This window comes from Myotis brandtii, unplaced genomic scaffold (assembly GCF_000412655.1).
Source record: "Myotis brandtii unplaced genomic scaffold, ASM41265v1 scaffold1186, whole genome shotgun sequence".
NCBI classification, from domain to species: Eukaryota; Metazoa; Chordata; class Mammalia; order Chiroptera; family Vespertilionidae; genus Myotis; species Myotis brandtii.
Window position 1 is genome coordinate 694,301 of NW_005354120.1, and position 10,026 is coordinate 704,326.

The window sequence follows — 10,026 nt, forward strand, 5'->3', positions numbered from 1 at the left end:
GAGGAGGGAGAAGGTGGTCGCAAGAACTCTTCCAACTTCAAAAAAGCCAAGAGAGTCAAAACTGAGGATGAAAAAGAGAAAGACCCAGAAGAGAAGAAAGGTGGGTATGGGTTAGGCAAAGATTTGGGTCTTGAGCCCCAGTACTGGAGGATGATGAATCTATGTAGGGCACTGGGAGGAGGGAGCTGACTTGGGCCCTGCCAGCTCCTGTGGGGATCTTCCTCAGCTCCTTGGCCTTTCAGTGGCTCCCAGAAGTGGCAAGGCTTACAAAGGAATGAAACTCAATTCATCATCTCCACCAGATTATCGAGCCCTGCCAGGCTCCAAAGCCAGGGACATGCCTGGGCTCCCTGTGGTCAGGAGTGTGGCCCTCACATACCACCCAAGCCCTTTTCCTGGCATTTCACCCCAGTTTCCCAGGGGGCTGCCTCCTCCCACCAGGTTCAGGCTCTAGCAGGTTGGGAAACCGGTCAGACCTGTTTGTTCTCAACAGGGCTCACTGGGTAGACCTGGGATGGGCTTTTTTTTTTATGTCCAGTGAGCTGTAGTGTGGGGAAGGGGTTTTTTGGTAAGGGAAGATCCCATGGGTCTTTCCAGAGGGTCTGTCCTTGGCCATCCCTGCACTTTTATGTTTCAGAAGTCACAGAAGAGGAGAAAACCAAGGAGGACAAGCAAGAAGCCAAAGGGGTTAAAGAGGAGGTCAAATTGGCCTGAGCAGTCCTCTCCAGTTCTGGCTTCTTGCAAAGCGCCCCACCTTTCTCCTGTAACCCCTCAGATTTTATATTTTCTATTTCTGTGTATTTATATAAAAATATATTAAATATAAATATTCCCAGGGACTAGACAGGAACCAGGGCCATGAGCCCAGGGCACACGTGCTGGGCACGCTCTTATAATAGCTGCCCTGTCATCCTTCCCCAATTCTTAATTTTGAACCATAAAGGGTGCCAGTTCTGGGTGGAAGGGATTCTATTCTCTTAAACATCCATAGAACAAAATTCCGAAATGCCAAATTCCTGCCTAGTGGCTTTGGAAAGATGCCCATATTGAGCATTCTAGGAATGGCTGGGTCTTCAGGAACCCCCTGTTCTTTACAGGCGCCTTAAGGTAACAGCAGCTACATTTAGATTGGTTCTGTTATACCTTCCCACTGGCCCCAAGTGAGTTAAGAAACTCACACTATCTGACCTCTGACCCCTCTCACTCCTCCATTTTGCAGGTGGGAATTGGTAGTTTCCTTTTTGAGATGCTATTTTTGGGGACTTTGTGTGTGTGTATGTGTGTGAGAGAATCTTTGTAATAAAATGGTACATTTCTATACCCTCCTGAGCTCATCTAGCAGTATCCCTGGGTTAATTTTTATTCCACTTCCCTGCCTTTCTGGGGTCCCTGAAGATCTGGGCAACGCCCCAACAATAAAAGAACCCTACAAACTTACCTGTCCTTCATCCCTCCCCTCAAGGTTTGAGGTGAACCAATCCTTTTTAAATTTTATTTTTTAGAGAGAGGAAGGGGGAGAAAGAGAAAGATTGATCGGTTTCCCCTGGCATGAACCCCAACTGGGGAGTGAAAGTGGCTGCCTCAACCAATGATGGGCATGGAAGTCGCACAGACTGTGACACTGAAGATGTTGTAAAAAAGGTGCCTACTTGACTAGAATAAACCACTGTAAACACTATATCCATAAAGCAATTGTCTTGAAATACTATTCTGTTAAAATTCCAGGTTCATCTTTTTTACACATAATATTGGATAATTGTATTAGATAGAAATTATATATATAGCATTTTCATTTTGAATTTATACCCGATTTAAACTTTAAGAAGCTATTTGACTTATCGTGTGGCATCTTACAAAACATGGTTTTTAAGACTGATTAATTCCAAAATTAAAAACTGAGGTTCTATTTATAGGGTTCCTATAGCATGACTAAGGTGTATTTTGTTGTTTTGTTTTTCAAATGAATCCATTGTTTGCTCAGTAATATAATTATCTATACTGAAAGCCTATCTATATCTAGGCTTTGGCAATTTGCTGGAATTTTTCATATTTAATGTTTTTGCAAAGCATGATCTTGTTTCTAAAATCAACTTTCTTTTCTTATATATCTAAAGGAAATTCTTAACAAAGAACCGTGTGAAAGATCACACTTTTTAAGTGAAAATATTTTGAGGAGTTAAAAAAAAGTGACCATACAAATATGAGGTGTCATATAAATATCCATTTATGAAAATGGTTGGGAAATAAGAAAATTCAGTTAAAAATATTTTCTCTCTAAAAGTTACCATATAAACCACACATTGCTTATCTATCGTTGTCAAGCAATTATATAAAAAAGACCCAAGCACTAAACATATTGTACAGTTCAATTTTTTTTTCATGTTTTGAGAAGTAGTTCAGTATCTTATCATGCCTCAGTATCACTATTGTGCCCTTTCATCATCACTGAATATAGTATGAGGATGAAAATGCACTAATTATTTGAGCTTTGAGGTTGACTCTCTCTCAGATAGAGGGGGCTGGACAGGGCTGTTATTTTTATCACGCTCCTCACCAGGCTTTGATGCGCTGCCTAGATCCCACTGTGGTATATTTAGCACCAGCTCTTCCTGCAGCAGCCTAGGCCACATGGAATCGCGCTTTCACACCCGCTCACTTCTGCTGAAAATATAATCTAAACATGGTTTCTGAAAGACTAATTTCTATGCATAGCAATAAGGGGGGAACATTTTTTTAATTTACCAAATGAAGTTTAAGTCTTGTCAAAAGCCATCTGACTTGCTAAGTACACACACACACACACACACACTCAATATTTCTGAAATAAATTTTTTTAAAAAGTATCCATTGAAAAAGAGAAAAAACCATTAAGAGAATAGATGAGCCGCATGTATTTTAAATGTCCCTCTCCAGATCACAGGTATGTGTATGTTTGGTTTGCAACAACAGTAGCCCCGTAAATGTAACCAGACACATATTTCACTCCGATGTTGCTATGGAACCCTTTCCTAACTGAAAATTAAATTTCTCCATCTGTTTGCCTGACTTTGTATCACTGCGGTGCTGAGGGCCAGCTGACCTAACAAACATGCTGCTGAACAGATTCCTCAAACCAGAAACAAAACAAACACGAAGCAAAGCAAATACCATAAGAAACCATATGATTCTGAAAGATTCACTCTCCAAAAGTGTTGATAAAGCTGGTGGAACTTTAGGGATACACTCTCACACAGGTAACCTAGGATACAAACCTCTCAACAGTACATTGAAGATGACCTGTTTAGGACAGTACAAAATTGTAATTGATTCAATAAATCTACTGAATTGTCCTGTGATCAACTAAAAGGGGGGCACTTAACAGACAATTTGGTCCTGATTTGCATTGTACTTTAAGTATTTTTTATTGTTGACAGTAGTACAGATACCTCCCATTTTCTCCCCCTTTACCCACCTCCTCCCAGGCCCTACTCACCCCCCACCCCCCAGGTCTTCACTACCCTGTTGCCCGTGTCTATGGGTTATACATATATGTTATTTGGTTTATAATTCTTCTTGTCCCCCCAACCCCACATCGAGGTATGTCATTCCGTTCCATATCTCCATGCCTTGTGCATTCATTGTACTTTAAAAGTACCCAAAACATAAACCATATTAAAAATACTAAATGGATTCCATATATTTCCCCCTTTGTGAAGCCAAATTAAAGATTCTTCAATAAAACAGAAGATTGTCATGCAGACAATTAATATAATTTTAACTTTATTTTAATTGTTTAACTTATACATTTATAATGTAATTCATGTTAACAATTACAGAATTTTCAAAGGCTATAAGCATATTCCAATTAATTCTAATTATATAAGTAATTTTATACACACAGGCTTATAATTACTAGTCTATATACTGATCTGCCCACAAACATAAATTTTTGACACTAATTTATAATTATTTTATTTTATTTTTCCATCACCATTTATCCCCTCTATGCCCTCTTCTACCTCCACCCCCACCATCACCACCATTCTTGACTATTTACATTAGTACATTTATCAAAATATAGAATCAATTACTAATGATATTTTCTTGAAATTTTAAAAGTATTTATGAAGTATAGTCTACTGAAAAGACTTTGAAAGCATTTTCCTTAAAAATATAAACAAAAATTGTAATTGATTTAATGAAATTTTGTTCCTGAAGAAATGTCAACAGATGTTATTAGCTCATTATGTTTCTCCTCTTCAAATATTTTTTGTTCCCAAGTAGTTTCTTAGTTATTTATTCATATGATGCTTACAGAATGTGTGTGTGTGTTTTCCCAAATTTTGGGTAATTTTACTTATGGACAAGTTTTTCTCCCCCTAGTAGACTAAGAATTCCTGAGAGCAAAACATTATTATGCCCTACCTAAAATGTTTGTTGAAATGAATTATCCATCTTTGAATTCTCCCACATTAATTAACCTATTTTCTTATCATAAAATATGCTGCTGATTAGCTTTAACATGTAAACTCAAACTAAATTTTCCCTTTGCATCCCTAATGCTTTAGGTGTTTAAGAAACAAACAAAAAATTTAAAGGATATACAATGTTTCCAAGTGTTGAAGCTGACCTTCAGCATACTTTGGAGAAAATGCTATCTGATAAGCAAAATATCAATCTTAACTGATAATTTTATAGTAATAAAAACTAAGATATTTTTAGGTTTATTAATAGACTAAGCAAAAAACAAAAACAAAAACTCATAGATACAGACAACATTACCAGAGGGAAAGGGGCTTGGGGAGAGGTAGAAGAGGTTAAAGGAGAAATAAATGGTGATGGAAGGAGACTTGACTTTGGATGGTGAACACACAATACAATAAACAGATGATGTATTATAAAATCATACACTTGAAACCTATATAATTGTGTTAACCAATGTCACCCCAATAAACTAATAAAAAATTTAAAAGTAAAGAAAAAAATTTTAAATAATAAACTGGGCCTTACAAAAAAAAAAGTCATCCCAGCTGTCTGAGAATATTGAGAAACAGAATCATTCATTCTGGTGGGACTTCTGATTTATTTTATAGACTTGGTGAAGAATTCAATCATATTTCTCTATATTTTTCTAAAATCAGAAAAAGTGCCCCAAAGATATGATATAATTATTTTCTAAAATCCAAAAGTGCCCCAAAGATATGATATAATTGATGCAAATAATTATACCGGAAGGAATTAAATATAGTGCTGAAATCTTGGGAAAGATCCAACCTTGAATCAATGTTTTCCAAAGTTCCTAGTTAAAGCTGTCCTAGACAATCTGGACTTGGAGTACATTGTTTTGTACTGGGAGGGCTTTTTTCCATCTCACTTGCTACGTCAAGTGTCTCAGAGCCCTCAGAAATAAAATCAGAGAGTAAGGCAACAGAATATGTTTTCACGTATGGCATACAGGTTCCCACTGTTCTCCAGTCCCACTGTAAAATTATCATATCCAAAGATCATAGACATGAATAGCAAAAAATATATATTTTGATGAGAGTGATTAAGCAAATATCGAGAAGGAAATTTTGTCAAAAATTTCTGGGACAATACATTAGTAATCATCATGTCACTTCTACACACATTAATAAAACCAAAACTTGTTCAGATAACTAAACATTTCATACACTATTTTCTTGTAATATCTCTATTTCCTTGATATTACAATAAATAGCTCTTTCTATATGCCACAAAGTAGCAGTGAAAGTAGAATGGATAAAACTCCAACATTTGCTATATCTATTTCTGTAACACATCTCCCACATTATATATACACGTTAAAGCCTCAAGACTGTGGTTAATTTTAAATCTAGTCAAGATGGCAGTCCACCCACGTTTCTAGGCTTAAAATATAACATCTTTCATAACTACTTCACACCATATAAAATCCATATATGCTTTCAATCATGCTAATGATATTTTTCCAACCACCTCCTGCTTATATCAGCCTCCAACGTTTGCTTGGTATTTATGCACTGATGTTATCCACCGGAATTAGATTTCCTTCTTAAAAAACTGAGAAATCTGTCACAGACTATAGACTAAACAAAATAGAATTTCCTACAGCCTCCTTTAAAGACTAAATTTGTTTTGTTCAGATTAAAATTACAACTAAGGAACATTCAGATTTACTTCTTTTTGCAGACACTCTGAGGCCTTAAGCAAACAAGTTTAAGATGAGAATCAATTTTACCTCATTCAGATTTACTTCTTTTTGCAGACACTCTTAAGCAAACAAGTTTAAGATGAGAATCAATTTTACCTAGTAGATGTTAGACACTGAATCTATTGGTCATAAAAATGCCTTCGTGGAATAGTTGGGGTACAAAGGTAATGAAGAAAGGGAAATTTTGAGCTAAAATTTATTTCCTTGGGTACTTCTTGAGAAAGTGGGAAGATGAACTTTGCTGTTTTAATTCTTGGCTCCTGGGTGGTAAAATTTGAAGCAAGAGCCCCACGTAGGCCTTGGGCCTAAATCATATGCGCTGGTCCAATTTACTAGGACCTTCTGCATTAGTTTATCATCACAAGCCCAGCTTTTCACACTAGAGTAGGGCTTTTTTCTGTTTGTTTCTGGAGCTGAGACAGCCCTTGGGAATCTCACAGGATGCCAAGCTATATTCAAGCATTCCTGAGTGCCAGACATAACCATCTAATAACACTCCATCCCCTACTCTGACCAAGGAAACAATATTTTTGCTCTTCTGCAAAGTGATAGATGTGACCAGCAGGCAAAACGGCCACATGACCATCCAGAAAGCAACACGGGGTGCCAGGGCACAGAGGACACGCTAATGCACACAGGTGTCCCAGGGCTTCCTTGGAGAAGTGATATATTCCCTTTGTTGGTTCAAGAAAACTTGATGCTATAAAAGCATTCTCAAAAGTTTAGGGTAAGTAAACATATTTTTGTAAATGATTAATAACTACTTACTGAACATCTCTGATGTAAGGTGCTACAAAGGCCACTATGGATATACAGATGAATAAGACAAGACACCACCCACTTGTTCCAGGAGTTTATATAGCCAGAGTAAGAGCTCCATGAATAGGCTACACGGATGAGATGGAGAAAGTGCTCTGACAGAAGCCATGTGCTTTAGAAAGGCTGGGGAAAGAATGGCTCATTCTAAATTCAAAACGGCAACAACAACAAAGGCTTTTAGGGCCAAGAAAACCACCATATAAACAAAAGCATTTAAAAGTCACAGTTTAAATACAACAAGCAGTCTCCCTCTTTAAGAAACTTGTTAATGAATTTTCTGGTAAAACATAAAAAAGCTTCTTCAAAAAGAGGCCCAAAGACATTGGTGTGAACAGAACCCTCTGTGCTGTGCTCCGGAACCTGTTCAGAGGACAGGGGAGCTGCTGCCACCTCTTCCTTTCAACTGAAGACCCAAATCTACCATGAGGTGTAGCTGCTCTTCCCACAATGGGCTGATAAGGTGAAAGTGACAAGCAAAAATCACTTGTTGTACCAGAAAATCCAGCACTAGGCACCCAAAGGAGCCATTGCGTATGTAACTGCCTTATCCATAGGCATTGCAGGTTGCCCAGATAATAACAGGAGGGCAGGACTTGTGAACCATGAAGCTTACTACAGGGATACAGGGATGGAAGTGGGTAGGCCACATGCATTTGGACTTGGGTTATTTGAATGATAACTTTCTATGTTACTGCAGGACTGGGGGATGTTTAATGATGTTACATGGGATGGGTCATGGCAATCACATTTATTCTTAATGGAAATCACACTTAAGCTCACATATTAAGATAGTGATATAGTCCTGACCGGTTTGGCTCAGTGGATGGAGCATCGGGCTTCGGACTGAAGGGTCCCGGGTTCGATTCCAGTCAAGGGCATGTACCTTGGTTGCGGGCACATCCCCAGTAGGGGGTGTGCAGGAGGCAGCTGATCGATGTTTCTCTCTCATCGATGTTTCTAACTCTCTATCCCTCTCCCTTCCTCTCTGTAAAAAATCAATAAAATATATATTTTTAAAAAAAGACTAATGACATCGCAATCAGCTGCTAAAATATTTGCTGCGAATATTAGTGGAGAGAAATGGTGCTCCTGTGCATAAGGCGCATACGGGAAATGAATGCAGCATGATTATAGTAACCAGTCATTAGCGAACGCTGTAGTTCATTATTAATAATCTATTCTAATAAAAGGGTAATATGCTAAGTAGACCAGATATCTTCTGGACATCCTACTGGACAAAGCCACAGTGGCAGGGGCCAAGGCAGAAGCGGTTAGGGGCTATCAGGCCATCAGGGGGGCAGTTAGGGAGCGATCAGGCGAGCGGTTAGGAGCCAGCGGTCCCAGATTGTGAAAGGGATGTCCGACTGCCAGTTTAGGACCGATCCCCCAGGGCCTAAACTGGCACTCAGACATCCCCCGAGGGGTCCCGGGTTGGAGAGGGTGCAGGCCCAGCTGAGGGACTCCACCTCATGCCCGAATTTCGTGCACCGGGCCTCTAGTCCTATATAATAAAAGGCTAATATGCAAATAAACTAAATGGCAGAACAACTGAACAGCTGGTTGCTATGATGTGTACTGACCACCAGGGGGCATGCGCCGAACATGGCAGGCACAGGCTGCATCAGGATGGATTTTTTTTTTCATTTTATAAATTATCTGTAAAGACTATGTATTACTTTTATACTCAGGGGACAAAAATCAACGGTATCTAAAAATACCCCTGCCCTTGACTTTTTAAAAAAATCCACATATCCTAAGTCACATGGTAAATTGCATAGGAAGACTAATTACAACTTTCCTGGCAGATAACAGACAATTAACTATGAGTGTTACTGAGTTCAAAAAAAAAAAGGGCCTTTATTTTATATCCAGAAGCAAATAGTGTTTTAAATTTTGGCAAAAATTTTTAAGAGGACGGTAAAGAGGTAATAGACAACTATGAGTGTTACTGAGTTCAAAAAAAAAAGGGCCTTCATTTTATATCCAGAGGCAAATAGTGTTTTAAATTTTGGCAAAAATTTTTAAGAGGACGGTAAAGAGTTGCTTCAGGCTTGCCTCCGCATGTACCTCTGTGACTTCAGGACAATCCCCACCTACCCAAGGCAGAAAGGTGCCTGGGTGGTGGTGGGGGGAGGGGGGGTGCAGGGAGCCCTCTGTCCACAGCCGCCAGGCTGAAAACGGAGAGACACGGAATTTTATGCAACAATCAAGAAAAAAGACTCACAATTCAAAGCGATTAGCTGCCTGACTAGCAATTTTAGAAAAGCAGTCCTTAAATGGGAGTGCGAGTTTCCTGCTGTCATTCAGGAAAGCAGCGGAGGTCTGCAAAGAGGGTGCATGGCAACTGCTAATTGTGTGGTGCTGAGCCAGGGAGTCACTTAAGAGTTGTGTCTGCTGAGTTTTCCAGAGGAGGGGAAAGGAACGCATTTCTGCAGAGCAGAGCTTTCTTGATGGTGGGAAAAACTCCGTCCAGGCAGATCATGGCAGAGTTTGGTAGTATTCTCCAGTAAAGACAACACAAACTTAAAGGGCAACCCAAAGAAATACTGGGTCGGTCCCCTGGCTCCTACGAGCTAGCTCCCAGCCTCAGGTTGAAGCGAGGGCAGGAACGGCAGGCTCTATTCCAAGTAGCCCAGGTCTATTAATGTTTTTTCTTAACAAGTTAATCTACTAAAATAAAAAGCACATAGACTCTCTAAAGGTAACCACTCCAACATTAGCCACTATGAACTTCTACCGAACAACCAGAAGAGCACTGTGGAAGACTCTCAACAACTTCTGACTCATGGCTCCTTTACTTACTAGCTTGGTGAATTGGAGCAAATCGCTAACTTTTCCTAAGCTTCGGTTGCCAACTTGTAAGATGGATATAATTTCACCTGCCTCACAATGTCCTTGTGAAGATATGGTGGGACAGTGGGTATACTGCCTAGCTCAATGCTGCTGCAGATGCTCTGGAAATATTCCTTGCATTTACTCACTAATCCACTTGCTCACCCACTGTGTCACAGCCCCCT

General features: G+C 39.3%; 1 protein-coding gene and 1 long non-coding RNA gene across 3 annotated transcripts in view; one reads left to right on the top strand and one right to left on the bottom strand.

The window, feature by feature from the left end:
- The window catches only part of NRCAM (neuronal cell adhesion molecule), a 211,018-nt gene that overhangs the window by 189,159 nt on the left and 11,833 nt on the right, over positions 1-10,026 (bottom strand). The window lies entirely within an intron of this gene.
- On the top strand, positions 7-1,334 carry LOC106724281. The gene is made up of 2 exons (XR_001360034.1): positions 7-100; positions 638-1,334. It is a non-coding gene; the product is annotated as an uncharacterized LOC106724281 (long non-coding RNA).